General features: G+C 41.8%; 1 long non-coding RNA gene across 1 annotated transcript in view; it reads left to right on the top strand.

Moving 5' to 3' along the window:
* LOC143840673 (uncharacterized) overlaps positions 1-16,449 on the top strand; it is a 49,233-nt gene that overhangs the window by 12,130 nt on the left and 20,654 nt on the right. The window contains exon 2 of the long non-coding RNA XR_013232302.1: positions 3,967-4,043. This is a non-coding gene — a long non-coding RNA (uncharacterized LOC143840673). The remainder of the gene's footprint in view (positions 1-3,966; positions 4,044-16,449) is intronic.

The following is a 16,449-nucleotide window of genomic DNA, read 5'->3' as shown; positions in this document are numbered from 1 at the left end:
CTTTGGGGTTTTATTTCAGGTCATCATAGGCCAAACCTAAGAAGTCTGTATATTTGTTAAATCTCTATGCCGCCCCTCTCCAGGTTATGTATGAGTTGCATCTGGGGATTAGTTTTATTTCTTTTTATTGTGGTTAATTCATTATAGATTTTATTTCTGCTATTTTACTGGGTACTCTGTTTGGGACTGTAGTATTAATGACCTTGAGTATGGCAATAAAGCAGCATCAAAATGCAGGAGTGAATATATGAAGGCAAGCTGATATGAATAAAAGAAGAGGGCAAGAAATATTCTTTACCTCTTCTTGATAAAGAAGCATATTGTCATTTTAAGCACATCTATGCTACCTGACCTGATGATGACCCATTGGTATACTAGGGTCAAATGCAACAGCTTTTACCCAGATCAATTACCAAAATTCAGACTCAGAGAACAAAGTATCTCCTTGAGCTTCATACTGTTATTTCATGACAAATCTCCCTGTTTTGTTGTTGTTGTTGTTGTTTGTTTGTTTTTTAAAGTATCAGTCATTTTTCTAGCCAGGGGGTACTCATGGAAAGTTACACCTTCAATGAAGCTAGAGTACTACAACAATGTTATGGGGAAAACTTCATAAAATAATGATGTAATAATGTAGAGTGCTAAAACATAGGATTATTGCCTATGTCATGAACCAGTTCACTATCAGTCCTAGACAAGAAACTCTCTCTCAGTTCCCTAGCTGCACTATGTATGTCATATCAGCCTTTGTTGGAGGACGGTTATGAGGATTTCAAGAGGATTTCAAGTGAAATGCTTGGAACACTGTAACATTATATATTTTAGATAATTTGAATTTTTCTAATCCCAAAGTGAAAACAAGCATAGGTGATGCTCTGTGATACTGCCAATCAGGAATAGGGTCCCACTCAAGATCCATTGTGTTATGAAAGGTTCCTTCAGGGTCTGCTGTGAACTCATCTTTTGATCACTAGTCCCAATACAAATCCCCAAGGGACCCCCACTGCTGACATCATACCACTGTGAAAACTGACCACTTATTCTATTTTCTACTTCCTGTTTTTTAAAATCAATTTCTAATCCATAAAAGCTTTGTCCTCTGATCCTATGAATTTTGCTCAGGATAGGGTTGGGCGATTTGGCCACCGAAGCAGCAAGTTTCCGCCCATAGCAGCCAGCGCTGTGGTGCAGGCATGGGGAGGCATGGGTGACAGCATGGCGGTGAGTGCACACACACAGGCACAGAGCTCTGCGCCTGCATGTGTGTGTCAACCAGGGAGCCAGCACCCACACTTTCCCTCCCACCCACACCGTGGCACGGGCTGCTATGAGAGGCAACGGCCACTTCGGCGGCTAAATCGCCCAACCCTACTCAGGAGTTCTTGGTGAGGGGCTTTGTCAAAAGCCTTCTGAAAGTCAAAATCATTTTTGTCCCCATATTTATTGACACTTTCAAAGAACACTAAAAGTTTCATGATTAAGGACTTAATTTTGTAGAAACTCTCTTGATTTTTATTCAGCAGGGCTTGCCTTCTATAAGCTTAATAATTTTATCTTGTTCTTCATCAGTTTACCTGGAACAAACTGGCCTGTAATTTCCCAGATTCCTCCCACTCCAATCCTTAAAAAAAGAAAAGAAAAGATTATTGCATCGGCCACTCACCAGTTCTCTGATACAGAGGCCAATCTTATGGTCATGTTGCGTATTTTAACTAGAAGGTCAATAATTTCACAGTTTGAGTTCTTTAAGAACTTTAGGATGGATACCATCTGGTCTTTGTGATTTGTTAATTTGCAATTTTATGAGCATCATGAGAAAGGCAGGGTTAGATGAGTCACAAATTGGGATCAAGATTGCAAGGATAAATATCAACAACCTCAGATAGGCAGATGATACCACTATAATGGCAGAAAACGAAGAGGAACTAAAGAGCCTGTTGATGCGGGTGAAGGAGGAGAGTGAAAAAGTTGGCTTGAAACTCAACATCAAGAAAACGGAGATCATGGCATCTGGCCCTCTCAATTCCTGGCAAATAGATGGGGAAGAAATGGAGGTAGTGACAGATTTTATTTTCCTGGGCTCCAAGATCACTGGAGATGGGGACTGCAGCAAAGAAATTAAAAGACACTTGCTCCTGGGGAGGAAAGCTATGGCAAATCTAGACAGCATCCAAAAAAACAGAGATGTCACCCTGCCAACAAAAGTGCACCTAGTCAAGGCTAGGGTCTTCCCAGTTGCAATGTATGGCTGTGAAAGTTGGACCATATGGAAGGCCGAGCGTCAAAGAATTGAGGCTTTTGTACTCTGGTGCTGGAGAAGACTCTTCCGAGTCCCTTGGACTGCAAGGCGAACAAACTGGTCAGTTCTAGAGGAGATCAGCCCTCTTTGTTGGTCTTAAAGGTGCCACTGGACTCTGATTTTATAATGGTGACAATAGTAATAGTAACAGTAATGCTAATCAAATAGTATAGATTCTGGTACATGGACTCCAGGGAGGGAGGTTCAGGGGTTTATTGGTGTTGTAGATTCTAGCTGGTGGAGAAGCTCCCTTTTACAGGCCCTGTGGAACTGTTTTAGTCCCATCAGGATCCTGATCTCCTCTGGTAGCTCATTCAACATGGTAGGAGCCAGGAGACAAGGCTCTTGCCATGGTCAAGGTTTTGTGTAACCCTTCTTCCAATTTGGGTAGTAGTTAGGAGTGAGGACTTCTATTCTGGTGAGCTGGGTTTGATTCCGTGGTCCCCACATGCTACCAGCTGGGTGACCTTGGGTTTGCCACAGCACTAAGAAAACTGTTCTGACCAAGCACTAATAGCAGGGCTCTCTCAGCCTCACCTACCTCACAGGGTGTCTGTTGTGGGGAGAGGGAAGGGAATGTGACTGTAAGCCGCTTTGAGCCTCCTTCGGGTAGGGAAAAGCAGCATATAAGAACCAACTCTTCTTCTTCTTCTTCTTCTTCTTCTTCTTCTTCTTCTTCTTCTTCTTCTTCTTCTTCTTCCTTCCATAGCCAATCACACTAATGGGGCCTATCTACTAAAGCAGGGTGTCTAAGTCAGTTATTCTATGACTGAAGCATGGGAACAGTTAGGACACAAATGGGTGGAGAGTACTCCTATGGGACAGAGAGATTGCTTTTTCCTGCTATGGCAGTGATGAGAAGATACATTACTACAGGAATTCTTCCTCACCCACTAGGGTACAAACCACTGTTAAGTATCATAAGTAAATATAAGTAACACTTCCCCACACCTCAGTCAGTTGCTTTTGTTTGTTCTTTTCACCAAAATCTATGTATATTCACCTAGGATTCTTAGTCCATTTCCATAGGTGATCTGGTACTATTTCCCTGTGACAATAGGGTACTTTACTTTCCAGTTGCATATCTCGATCTAGTTCTGAAAAACAAAAACAATTCCTAGTTATATTTTTCATTTTCACTATACTGTGGTGCTGCTCATGTTTGACTAGGAATGTGCATTGGGGACTATTCCCTGTAGTACCCAGAGGAATCACTTGTTTTATACAGAAAATTCCACTTTCTGAGAAAGATAGGGATGGAACTCCATTTCTGCTACATGAAGTAACCAGTCTGCAAAAATGTATGAATTATTTTGAACAGAAAAGGCTTTGTGTGTGTGTGTGTTCAAAGCCACTTCTCTAGGAAAGACAAGGTGAACCAAGAATCTCCAAGTGAAGTGGCAGCTATAAGAATATATCTATATTGTTATACTATTGAAATACGTTTTATTTTATACTGGCAAGAAGTCAAAATTAAATCACATCTTTGCACTTTGGCTGCTGCTAAAGAGGGAATTTCTATCTTTGGCCCCAGTTTTTGATTTTTTTAAAAACAAATAGCTTATGGTCTGTATAGAAAATGAATCTTCATGAAATTTGATGAACCCCCAAATAATAATCAGTGCTTCCTCTTCAGTTTGAGAATAATTTCTTTCTGCTTTTGAAAGGGTTCTGCAAGCAAGAGCACTAGGCTTTGTAGTTCCATCGAGGCACACATGGTAGATTACAGCTGCTATCCCCACAGGTAAGCCATCACATGTGAGAACCAAAAGAAGTTCTGGATCAAAGTAAATGAGCAGGATTGATCTGATCAGTGTTCTTTCTTGCTTCCATCAAAACTGACTCTTCTTTCTTTGTCAAAGCATAACCAAACTGTCTGATGGTTGCCAAGTTTGAGATGAATCTTCTGTAACAGTGCAGTAGAACTAAGAATGACAGCAGCTCAGACACATTCTGGGAATGCTGGGGCACTGCAAAATGCTTCAGCTCTTGTCTTTATGCAATGTATATGCTATGTGTGAATACATTGCCTCAAAATAAGAAACTTTCCAGGGGGAAAGTCTTTAACATGAACCCATATTTTTGTATACTACTGACAATTGTTTTTGGTTTTCGACATAATTTGCAACATTATTTTTTAGGTTTTCTGTATGATCTGCAGCAGTATAAAAATGACCATGCTGCTCTATTTAAACTCTGCAGCACTATAACAGTTCCTTTATAATAGCAGGAGCTTCTCTGCTTCTTAATTGCTTTGTGAGTCACTTGCTGGGGTTGCCATAAACCAGCTGCAGCTTGATGACACTTTTCACTCACACACACACAGTTTGGGAACATTTAACTAGGGGTTTATATAGGATTGACAACATCCAGATGGGAGATGCAACTCTCTAGAATAAGGGGCGGTATACAAATTGAGGAAGAGCCTCTTGTGGTGCAGAGTGGTAAGGCAGCCATCTGAAAGCTTTGCCCATGAGGCTGGGAGTTCAATCCTAGCAGCCGGCTCAAGGTTGACTTAGCCTTCCATCCTTCCGAGGTCGGTAAAATGAGTACCCAGCTTGCTGGGGGGTAAACGGTAATGACTGGGGAAGGCACTGGCAAACCACCCCGTATTGAGTCTGCCATGAAAACGCTAGAGGGCGTCACCCCAAGGGTCAGACATGACTCGGTGCTTGCACAGGGGATACCTTTACCTTTTATACAAATTGAACTAATAAATACACTAATCTCCTAACTACGGAGATCAGTTCCTCTAGAGAAAATGGCTATTTTGGAAGGTTACCTTTATGAGATTATACTCTGCTGAGGTCCCTCCCCTTCCCAATACTTTGCCTCCCACAGCCCCCTCCCCCCCAAATTTCCAGGAATTTTACAACCTAGAGTTTATAATGGCATGACTACTCCGAAAGGGCCTTTCAAGGCAAGTGAGAAGCAGAGGGTGTTTCTCATTGCCTTCCTTGGAGGTTGCCCATCCAAATACTAACCAGGACTGACCCTGTTTAGTTTCCAAAATCCGATGAGATTGGGCTATACCACGCCATGTTCCCATGATGACTCTGTCTTTTCCACATATTCTTACCGTCCCATTATTCTGGGAATATAAACAATAGGAGTTGCCCCAGTTACTGAAATTCACCAGGGAGATTACTTTTTGCTTTTGCAACCCTTCTGGTGACCTTTCTAGTGGCTCACACTATACAAATGGTACAGTGTGCAATTTATAGAATTTGGGAATTACATGTTCTGTTACATGCAGCCTTTTATCCTTTATACCAAGTCTACTTTTTTGTACTGCAATCTTTTATTAATTTGTGCAGCCAATTTCAACCAAGCAAATGGGCCTGCACATATACCACACAGCTTCCCTAGTATCTTAATCTAATTAGTGAGACTCCAAAAATATTGTTTATATTTCCCTTAATGTTGATACATAGACTTCATTTGTTTTTGGGTCAAGTTCAGCCATGCATAGGTGGGAGATGTTGAATCTGACTCTCAGCATGGAAATAGCAGTTATATGGCTCTTTTAGAGACACATGGCTTCTATGCAATGGCTGCCTTGTAAATGGTCAGTTATTCTTCAGTTGTCTTTGAATATCTTGAGGTGCGTTTTAACATACATGGGCTGCATGTCCTTTCTTCTGCACAGTTATAGTACACTATACGGATAAACACAGTTTTCAGCCTGATGTGACATTTTAAAATAATGAAAACATGGTTCCCTTTGAAGTGTGAGGGACTGCTTTGTTGTTCTCCTCTATGAAGCACCAGGCTGCATTTCCATTGTTTTTACAGTCTCTTTTCCCACTATATTTATTGGCAGTGGTATAGTTTGTATTGAAATTAGAGAGCTGTTTTTGGTAGATTCAAACACCAGAGCTATCTCTACTGTCTCCTCTAGGGAGCAGATTCTTATTTTGCACCACACTTAATAGTTTCTCAACTCAGAGATATTAATTCCAAAAATAAACTGATATATCTCAGCAAACCCCCAAACTGACATCTGTCTGACTGCGAAAAATGCTGACGCAGTTTCTTCTTCTATTTAGTGTTTGAGGTGGAATTTACACTGCTTCTCTAGGAAACTGCTTAAAGGTGCAAAATGGCCTATCAACATTTTAACATTAAGTATCTTTATAGTCCAATTGTTCAAGTGCTTATACGAAGGCTATGTTTTCCAGTTAGTGTTACTGGCCATAGCTACTGACCTTTTGGAAGACTTTGGGGACAATCTGCTTGGCATCACACATTTTTGGTAAATCCTAGCTCACAGCCCCTTGCAATCATATCACTTCCAGTTTTTCCACCAGAAATGATGTTGCATGTCAGTATGACATCAAGGAGTCCCCTTCATTGTTTTTTGCTTGTTTGTTTTGCTACTGGTCTGTCAAATGGCAGTGGGTAACGAGAAACAATATCAGGGTCTCCTAATATAGTGGGAGACCTGGCCCTCTGCTTTTAGCAAAACAAAGTCACATTTCCTACTAACTTGAGAAACATGGCCCTCATTTCTAATCCCACTTGTTTTAAATACTAATCCAAACTTAAAACCTGGGATTCTAAATCTTTCCACTTTCTTATTATACTGTAAACTTTCTACACTCGTCACCAAATCATAGAATCATAGAGTTGGAAGGGGCCATACAGGCCATTTAGTCCAACCCCCTGCTCTACGCAGGATCAGCCCTAAGCATCCTAAAGCATCCAAGAAAAGTGTGCATCCAACCTTTGCTTGAAGACTGACAGTGAGGGGGAGCTCACCACCTCCTTAGGCAGCCTATTCCACTGCTGAACTACTCTGACTGTGAATTTTTCCCCCCTGATATCTAGCCTATATCGTTGTACTGGTAGTTTAAACCCATTACTGCGTGTCCTTTCCTCTGCAGCCAATGGGAACAGCATCCTGCCCTCCTCCAAGTGACAACCTTTCAAATACTTAAAGAGGGCTATCATGTCCCCTCTCAACCTCCTTAATAATTTATAAATACTTTTGCTAAGTTTTGACTATAACATCACCTCTCAGTTAACTTAATTGGAGATCAAATGATGCATTTACTGGAAAAGAACTACTTGCAAAAAACCAGATCAAGAGCACATTGCTAACTGCAGGCCCCAAACAAGAACTTCTAGTTTGGCACCCCACACACTAAACCACAGTGGCTCTCTGCATTGCTTCCTTCCCTCCCCAGCTGGCAGTCTTCTGGGTAAAGTCTTCCCAAACTGTAAAATCTTCTTGTTGTTAGCTGCGAAGTCTTGCCCAACCCATCGTGACCTCATGGACAATGATCCTCCAGGCCTTCCAGTCCTCTACCATTCCCCAGAGTCCATTTAAGTTTGCACCAACTGCTTCAGTGACTCCATCCAGCCACCTCATTCTCTGTCGTCCACTTCTTATTTTGCCCTCAGTCACTCCCAGCATTAGGCTCTTCTCCAGGGAGGTGGCCAAAGTATTTGAGTTTCATCGTCAGGATCTGGCTTTCTAAGGAGCAGGCAGGGCTGATCTCCTCTAGGACTGACCGGTTTGTTTGCCTGGCAGTCCAAGGAACTCGCAAGAGTCTTTTCTAGCACCAGAGTTCAAAAGCCTCAATTCTTTGACTCTCGGCCTTCCTTATGGTCCAACTTTCACAGCCATACATTGCAACTGGGAAGACCATAGCTTTGACTAGACGACTTTTGTTGGCAGGGTGATGTCTCTGCTTTTTCAGATGCTGTATAGATTTGCCATAGCTTTCCTCCCCTGGATCAAGGGTCTTTTAAAACCTATGTGGTAGCAAATCACTCAAGTTTGTGATATACCTGACAATGCCAGGCCTACCCAAGTTGTACAAGTTGTATAGAGGATGCCACTGGGCCCAGTGGAATTGTATGGCATCAAATCATTTGGTAGCCACCACCACACATGGATGAGTTATGTAAAATTAATGCAAGCAACTTGCCTAGTGGTTGCTACTGGGCCTGGCCCCCATGAGTCTTGGCTACAAGGCAGGAAGGACAGGATTATTGATTGACTGGGAGGCCAAGCAATCCCCACAGCAGCCATTGATAACTTGGAGGGCATTGTGTTATATATTTTATGCTTGTTTAAAATATGTTATATACTTTATATTTTAAATGAAATTAAACATTTGAATTATCTTAATTTTCACTGCAAATTCCAACCTATTGGTAATCCCCAGCCCCTAGAAGTATAATTGGTCCTGACCAGAGCCAGGATCTTTTGGCCCTGGCCCCAACCTGGTGGAATGAGTTGCTAGCCAAGATCTGGGCCCTATTGGAGCTGACAAAATTCCAAAGGGCCTGTAAGATGGCACTCTTCCACCAGACTTATGGCTGAGGCCATCACAAGCACAATATGACATCAGTAATACACCTCCCCCTCCATCTTAAAATCTGGACATAAGATCAGTGACAGAATTATTCTGATCAGATCTGGGACACTCAAGAGGGTTTTTTAGGATAAAAAAACATTTAAATTCCTATTCAATGCTTTTATATTTACTTTGTATATCTGTTTAATTGATGTTAGGCACCCTTAGCCTGTCTTATAGAGGGGTGGCCAATAAATCTAATGAAGAAGAATACCTTGGGCATCCTGAATTGAGAGGAAAAGTGGTATAGAAATATATATGTCTTAAGGTTTGTGGAATCTTAAAAAAATGTTGCCTATTCTTTACTGTGTGATGGATTTAGCGTCTTGGTTTTGATGAACAACCCAAAATATTTCTATTCAGTTTCTATCCCCAAAAAACATACGTTAAAACTAAATGCATGTTGAATATAGTCTTACATGGGATATTTTTAAGGCCAATAGATTACAGGAGGTGCCTTCTGGGAGTTTATACCACTTACTGAAGAATATAGTAATATTTGTGACGTCCTTCAAAAGGCAAAAAAACCCCAAAAAGTTGAAATCCACATTCCTCTTGGAAGCTTTAGGAATACAACTGGTAACAAATGGGCATAGCACATTTGTGAAGTAAATCTGAAAAAAGTACTGTTTGCAATTGCCAATACTCACTTTACAGAATTTATGTAGTTAAGTGTAAGAGAAATTGTATATCAACCTGTATGGGTTTATTTTGAGGAGGGGGTGGTGGATTTCAACAGTGTCATCTTACAGTCTTTACATTTACAAATGAGATACAGCCTCCATGTCTCCAGTGGTAGATATTATTTGTCACACTGTGACAAATAGTTTGGGGCCATTGTCATCCAGTGTGGTGACAAATAGGTTCCTAAAATCTTTCTGAGTCTACTGCATTGGTGAAGAGTAACAGTGAAAATTTCTACTGACAAGAAAAATCCATTTATTTGTCCGTCTTAGAGGAAGCAGATATCTACAATTTCAAACAAAATAATCTTTCGTTTCGGTTGTTCCCTCTACAGGAAAAAAATGTATTGGTCTTTAAAATGCCCCTAACTTCATTTTATAATTTCTACTCAAATCTGAAAGTGTCATTCTCTCCCACCTTTTCTCTCTTGTACTCTAAAATTCTATATCAACACTTCCATCAAAAGTGTTTTTCAAATGGATATATCTCCTAAAATATAGAATACATCTACAGAGAAAGAGAGAAGGAGAGAGAGAGAGAGATTATCCTGAACACGTAGTTGCCTTATGTTGGTGTCTCACAGTCGGCTGACTGACAGCTCTTTGGGATAGTAAATAGAGGTCACCTATTACCTGATTGAATTTAATCTGTTTTTGCCTAAAACATTGTTTAGAAAACATGTTACTTAGGTCTTGATGAACATATGAAGCCACATTATGCTGAGTCATACCAATGGTCTATTGAGGTTGGTGTACTTAGACTAGCAGTAGCCCTCCAAAGTTCTTATGTGGATGTCTTTCACATCCCTTAATATTTGATCCTCTTAAATCAAGATTCTAGAGCTTGAATCTGAGACTTTCTGCTTACAAAGCTAATTCACTACACAAAGCCAGGGAAAACTTAAAATGCAGATGGGAAAAAATGCCACCATTTCTGAAAGAAGAATACTCATTAAAGATGCATGGGGTATCCAAAGCTAAATGGAACATTTGCATAATCCATAAAACAACCTTCAGAATTCACAGTGTATTCTGTGTACACAACAGAACTTCAGCAGTAATCCTAGCTGAAATCATGCACACTCTCAAGTTTGTAAAATGACAAAAGTTAAATGGTGTGTTCCCTTGCATTTATCTTATGTGGCAGAATACTGCACAAGGATGCATAGTAGCCATTTTATCAGAAGCAATAAGCAGCATCAGTCATTTTATTGGAAGGGAGGCACAACTGAAAATTAGGCAAACATTTATTTACAATATTTATTTACATTATTCATCTTTCTCACTTGGACTTGAGGTGGATTACACAGACTGATGTAATACAATCAATGGATGGGGACATTAAGTAAATGATGCAATAGGATTAGGGCTGTAGAACCAACCAGAAGTCTAAAAATAGAGACTTGAGTGAAGCATAAGTATTAATATGACACATTAAATGATGCAAAATACCATAGCAGGATTCTAGTTTTAATAAGCAATACATGGTAGGATAGACCACAATACCTAATAAATTTCTTAAGTTACTTTGTGAATGGCTGAGCTGTGGCACTCTGCACCATCTGGTATTCCCAAAATGATTTTGAAGGGAGATCCATGTACAGTGCATTACAGTAGTCTAGTCTGAACATCACCATAATGTGGGTCCAGATGCCGCTAAAACCTTTGTGTAAATATACAATGGAGAAATGGTCTGATATATTTGCATGTATATATTAATACATCCCTCATGAACAGTTCTGAGATTTTGTGGTATCAGTGAATATTCCTCAGTATTCTAATTGCAAGGAAAAATCATTCAGAAACATAGAAGCCTGGAAAAATGAACCATTATCAGCCAGATCTTCAAATCTTTGGTAGCCAATCTCATGGTTTTATAGGCTGAACATTTATTATGTCATGAAACAGAGAATAAGCAACTAATGCTTACATAGTTGGAAAGAGGATTCCCCAAATCATAATTGTGAACCACTCATATCCAATAGGTAAATAATAATAAAAATACTACATACAGTATCAGTCAAGATCTGGAACTTCTGCAAGGTTCAGATATTTTCTGACTGGTAGCAGGATGCATCAGTAACAAGGAACTAGCTAATTGCCCCATTCTATTTCTTAGTTCACATTAAAGTATACCCTATGTACTTTGTTATACATCAGTGAATACCTGCCCCCCCACCCCCCACTTGCTCACTCTCTCAACTGCCCACCTGCTTGCAGCCTTGTACGGATGGGTTTCTGTTTCAAGTCAGGGGGGGGGGGGAAGCATAAAGACTCAGGTTCAAATCAATCTGAATTCAGTAGGATCAAAAGCAGGAAAAGAAAGCTCCATGCAGATTCAGCCCAGGTCCCATTCTGAGACTTCTCTCTATTCAGAGGAAATGACAAAGACAACTGGAGCAGGGACACAATCCTGCTGTCATGTCACTTATTAGAATCATAGAATCATAGAGTTGGAAGGGACCTCATGGGTCATCTCGTCCAACCCCCTGCAATATGCAGGACACTAACAACCCTATCGCTCGTCCACTGTAACCTGCCACCCCCTTCAATTAGTAAAGATAAATTATTGATGACAGTTTGGTTATATATATATATATATATATGTATGTATGTATGTATGTATGTATGTATGTATGTATGTATGTATGTATGTATGTGTATATATATATATATATATATATATATGAGTTGTATGATTTTTTTTTAATGCACTAAGTTTACCATAATAAAGAAAGAGAAATTTGACTGGGGCAGAATAGATTTTCTGTGTTTATGTGTTTGTATGTGTGCGTGTGTTATTAAAAAGAATTGTTTTATTTATAGACAACTCTTTGTTTCTCTGGAGATTAATGGTAATACTTTTTCTTTTCTTTTTGTAATCCATATTGACATACCTGTGGGAGACATTTTGAAGAATTGTCTAAAGTATCTGTGAAAGCATGCATTTATAGAACATTTTAAACCTGTTATTCTACATATGGATTGTAAATGTGTAAAGCATTTTAAAGGAAATTAATTAATCTTCCAGTTTTTTTTCTATACATGTTTAGTCCTAAGCAGAGTTGTTACTGAGCTAGGATTAAAGCTTAAGGAGTTGCTGCTTACAGCCGGGGGGGGGGGGGGGGTTGTTACTGAGTTATGTTAAAAGGAAACCTATATAAATCTGAAAGTTATTGCAAAAAACTTGATTATTTGTAAGGATATCAAATAGAGTTTTGATAGGACTAATATTTCTCACAAGCTTTCTTGAATGAAACTGAATCATAGTTTATTCCTGCCTAAAGTGAAATTTCACATTTGTTTGGAGGTTCCCAGTCAGGCAAACCAAAAGTGCTTGGGAAGGTGGTGGGTTTAAATATTGTTACAGTGAAGGCTTGTGTTCAGGGATGATTTTACCCCCCCCCCCACTTGCACTAGCTGGCCAGGTGGCATGAACCAATGGCCTCTCCATAAGCAGTGGCAGTTGATGGCAGAGATTAGAGAGGTGTCACAGATCTGAACAAGGGCAGCAGTGGTGAAAGGGACACGGCTGGGCCTTGACATGTGCTTTAAGGGAACTATAAAAAGACTCAAAGAGCAGAGAGAGTATGTATATGTGGAGGCAGAGGATTGGAGACCATTGGGTATGTCACTTTCAGATGCTCAATTTATATGGGAATTTGAAATAAAATAATTGCCCACCCCCACCCCCACCCCGGATTCCTGGTGAGTTTGAGGAAATAAAATAAAATAAAAGAGCCTCCTCTCACAGGGAAATACTGAGGTCACCAAACAAATAGCTAAATACTATGTCATAGCATGCAAAGTACATCAAAATTGTGTTATTGGAAATTTGTGTCAGACACTCCTGACATGTTTTTGTAGTTCTACTAGAGGCAAAGCCTATTGTACCCAGGATTACAAAAGGTGCTAGGATGCACACCTACACTGTGGCCTTCGTTGTGGAGGACTGGCTGGAGGCAGATGTGACTGCCCCAGCGGCCCATTCATGCAGTATCAGAATGGGTAGGTGGGACTCACAGCACTTATAAAGGCACTACATGTGCCGGTCCTGGCCACTTCACACAGGATGCTGTGGAGCAGCTTCCCTCCCAACCACCCTATGTTAATGTGGAAATAGCCTTGTTCCAGTGTTTAAGGTGGATGTTTCCTGGTTAATATTTCATCATAGCTGTGCGTTCTCATGGAACAGAGTCTGTTGGCAGGGAGATTCCCTGGGGTTCAGGGCCTCGATAAGAGGTGGCATGTAAATGAGCATGGCTTATTGAGAGCCAGTTTGGTGTAGTGGTTAGGCGTGCGGACTTCTAATCTGGTGATCCAGGTTTGATTCTGCGCTCCCCCACATGAAACCAGTTGGGTGACCTTGGGCTCACCACGGCATTGATAAAGCTGTTCTGACCGAGCAGTGATATCAGGGCTTTCTCAGCCTCACCCACCTCACAGGGTGTCTGTTGAGGGGAGAGGAATGGGAAGGCGACTGTAAGCCGCTTTGAGCCTCCTTCGGGTAGGGAAAAGCGACATATATGAACCAACTCTTCTTCTTACCCAGTTGGGAGGCCAGGGGCTCATTGCCAGGCAGCTTAGGGGCAGCCAAATAAGGTAGGTACCCATTGGCTCCCCCACATAGGTCATTTCCTGCAGGGTGGGCTTAGGTAGGCAGGGGGATCTACTCTTGCGGCTGGGAATGGTGTGGATCCCGGGGGTGCCTCTGGACTTCATGGGTTGTGATGCAGTCTGCTGACTGCTAGGTCAGGCTCCTTCTCCCATGTTGTGCCAACCCTCCTATCAGTATGTAATTGAGCTATGGCCATATTTATGTGAAACATCTACTAGCAGGGTCCCCCAAATGGAAGCAGTAGACAGATGTAACATCCGTCGTCCCATATCCAGAGACCATGCCAGTTGATGGGCAGCAGTGCCAGAGCACTGAGGTAATGCTCAGTGTTCTGGCATCATTGCTACCAGTCTTCCAAGGAGGACGAAGGCAGCTGTGGGAGACTGCCAGGGGGGGCAGCACAGCAACGAGCAGTATTGCCTGTTGCTGGGCTGGCCCAGCCCCTGCTGTGCTTCTGATGCTGTATCCGCCCTCTGGAGAGCTGGTGCAGGCATGGAAGACTGGCAGGAGCTGGGCCAGCCCAGAAACGAGCAGCACTGCTTGTTGTTGGCCTGGCCCTTCTCTGTGCTGCCTAGACCGTGCTGCCCTCTGCAGAGCCAGCAGGTAAGGGTAGGGGGTGGGGTTGGAGGAGAGAAGGGAGGGGGGAGGGAACAGGTAAGGAGCCAGCAGGTAAGGAGAGAGGGTGGGGTCGGGGTGGAGGAGAGGAGAGGAGAAGAGGGAGGGGAGAGGGAACAAAGATTCTCGCTCCTTATATAGAAGAAGAAGAAGAAGAGTTGGTTCTTATATGCCACTTTTCCCTACACGAAGGAGGCTCAAAGCAGCTTACAGTTGCCTTCCCATTCCTCTCCCCACAACAGACAACCTGTAGGGTGGGTGAGGCTGAGAGAGCCCTGATATCACTGCCCATTCAGAACAGTTTTATCAGTACCGTGGCGAGCCCAAGGTCACCCAGCTGGCTGCATGTGGGGGAGTGCAGAATTGAACCTGGCATGCCAGATTAGAAGTCCGCATTCCTAACCACTACACCAAACTGTTTCACATAAGGGGCGAGAATCTTTGTCGGTAGATTTTATATACCCAACATTGATGATTTTAAGCCAGTAACAACTGACATATTAACTCAATCCCACTTCTTGTGGAATATACCATGACAAATTCAAATGAGTAGCCGTGTTGGTCTGAAGTAGCACAATAAAAGTCCAGTAGCACCTTTAAGACCAACAAAGATTTATTTAAGCGGTGAGTTTTTGAGTGCTAGTTCTGAGGAAGAGTGCTTGCACTTGAAAGCTCATGCCTTGAATAAATTTTTGTTTGTTTTAAAGGTTCTACTGGACTCTGATTTTATTATACCACTAGCTTCAAAGCCGTTCCTAAGAACATGCTTTGAAAGGGCCCCCTGCCCTGGCCAAGCAGCATAAGGTGGCTTTGATCACAGCCAGATCAAGTGGGGCAGGTGGGGACTGGGCAGCTCATTAGGATGCCTGGGATAGAGCTCTTTAGCAGGCAGTCAGCAGGCCCAGCCTAGCAGGCCAAGAGGCCCTCATTAGGAGGCCCTGCTTAGCAGGCCAAGAGGCCCTCATTTGCAAGCCCTCCACCATGACCCTTTGCCCAGTGCCATCTCCCCTTACCTGCTGCTGGCTCCAGGCACTGACGTGCCTGAGAGCATAGAAGCTAGAGTCCAGGGATGGAGGACGGGAGCTATAGGGACAGGGCCAATCAGGGCAAAGCTGGCTGCACCCTGATTGGTCCTGTTCAAACTTGGACAGCCAGACACATCCCACCCCTATGCTGTTTCATAAATATATAGAGGAACAACAATGGATAAGGATCTTTGAATCTTTGGATACATGCCATACATATTTATAGGAGCCACAAGGGGGAGTTTGATGGAATGAATGTGAGTGGCCCACCCTGCTTACCTGTGTTCTACTCAAAGTTAACATAGCCTATGCACAATTAAACTCAGTGCAAGTATTGTATTCATATTGACAGAAACATACTTATGCAAAAGCCAGCATGTTCAACTCCTGGCTCACTGTCTCCAAGCACATATATGCATGGCCTTACTGTTGATAGGCATGTGTTAACTTCTTGATAAGCATGTGCTAAATTTTTGATAAATGTGTGGTAACTTCTATCAGAAAGGATGTGCTATAACCTGACACATTATGGGAGCACTTATTTCTTATCATGCAGGCAACTTCATAGATTTGGAAATGTGAGAAGCAGTCTTGACTTAACCTTTGTTCTTCAGCTTTATGATCTGATAAATTTAAGTGATACGCATGCAGATTTAAGACTCAAATAAACAGGGCCAACCAATATCTAGAAACTTGAACTTATTTCCGTTTTATTTCATTTGGAATGATAGAAAGTATAGATTAGCTTCATTATTTCTTTGGCTCAGCTCCTAAAAATACTCCGTGTAAATGTTTTCATTTAGGATACATTTATTTAGGAATGAGGAACTTTAAAAAAATC

Source organism: Paroedura picta, chromosome 6, assembly GCF_049243985.1.
Source record: "Paroedura picta isolate Pp20150507F chromosome 6, Ppicta_v3.0, whole genome shotgun sequence".
Classification (NCBI taxonomy): domain Eukaryota; kingdom Metazoa; phylum Chordata; class Lepidosauria; order Squamata; family Gekkonidae; genus Paroedura; species Paroedura picta.
The sequence above is the reverse complement of the archived record's forward strand: the minus strand, read 5'-3'. Positions and strand labels throughout refer to the sequence as shown.